Below are 1,576 nucleotides of genomic sequence, written 5' to 3'. Positions count from 1 at the left end.
GCTCCTCTCCCCTCCCTGCTCTCTATTTTAAGATACCGGGGTGTGTGCTTTGTGCTTTTCTTTCTTTTTCCTTTTTTTTTTTTTTTTTTTTTTTTTTTCCAAAAACTGGAAAGCTTCCAGATTAGGGCTGGCTTTTCTTTTTTTCCCCTTTCCCCCCCTCTTCCAAGCTTGCAATTAGTTTGAAGAAATTAAAAGCGCAGGCAGAGTGGGGAACGTCCCGAACCGGCCCGGCCCGCAGCTCCGACGTGCCGCTTTGCCCGAGCCCTGCGCCCCCAACTCAGCCCCCCAGCTCAGCACCCCCGGGCCGCGCGGTGCGGGACGGAGCGGTGAGCTCCAACCCGCTGATGGGTGCTTCCCCACGCGGCCGTTCGGTGCGCTCAGTCCCGGTGCAGTTCCGCGGCCCCGGAGCAGATTTAAGGGCAGATCTCCGCGGGATGAGCGCTGCCGCTGTCAGAAACCCCGTTTGTTTCTGTGGAAGGAGACAGTCGTGTCCCTCACCGGTAATTTCGGCATCTTTTCGTTGTTCTGTATTAATAAAAAAAACCCAACCCTCACACATCTATCAGCCGTCTCTCATATTCTCTTTGTTAGCAGTGTTTCTTCATCACAAGTGCCGCTTGGCTTTCGGCTTTACGGATCTATCTGCAGGTTTGGAGAGCCCTAAAAGCAGCGCCGGGCACACATGGCGAAACTCCACACTCCTCACTTCCCTTTTGGACTTCTGTCTCAAAAACTCATTGCATGGCTCTAAAAAGCACAGCATAACGAATTATCACAAAGATAAAATAAAGCGTTTTGCTCGTTAAGCCACTGGAAGGGCTAAGATAAGTTGTTTGGATATGTATTTCTTTCTATTGATTTTGAGAAGCGGAGGCACTCCCAACCAAGAGGAATTTCAGTGGAACAAAAGCAACCACTGCGGAGCTCGGGGACGTTTCCCCCGATGATAAAACCATCCCCAATTACTGCAACTCTTGCTTTAATTCCTGAGCAAACTACAGATATTTAAGGATATTTGCGGAGTTTGCTATGAGCGCAGCTTCGGGAACACTTTCTCCTTTTTTTTACACAGTGCTTTTTTCAAGGAAACAAATCATTCCCGATGGCATTAACCTCAGCAATCACCACTTGTTGGTAGTACCGCAGAGTGCTTTCGAAGCGACGCTCGGAGCAAGCAGCCGAATTCAACCCCGCAAAGCAGCAGTGAATGGCATTTTGCTCCTGTTCCCCCAATGTCTGCCTCTTCTCCCCACTCCGCTTCCATTTTGCATTTACAAAAGCTGACGAGACACAGCAGATGAAAGTTTCCTGAAGTTGAAGTGCAATACAAGTGCTGGAAGTGACGGCTCCTCAATGAGCCCAATCAGCTCCAGTGCAGAAACCAAACGGGGAAGAAGCCGCTGTCTCACCCACATCCCTTCCCACAGCCACCACAGGAGCTCTGCCTGCCCTTTCAAGTCCATTTTTCTCACATCTGAAGGCTGGATATGCAGAGATGTGGGACTGGCACCTCTGCCAAACGCTGATGCCCATACAGAAGGTCGGGCAGTGGCATTAGCACACCCCGACACATCCC

This window comes from Gallus gallus, chromosome 24 (assembly GCF_016699485.2).
Source record: "Gallus gallus isolate bGalGal1 chromosome 24, bGalGal1.mat.broiler.GRCg7b, whole genome shotgun sequence".
NCBI classification, from domain to species: domain Eukaryota; kingdom Metazoa; phylum Chordata; class Aves; order Galliformes; family Phasianidae; genus Gallus; species Gallus gallus.
Note: the sequence above shows the minus strand (reverse complement) of the source record.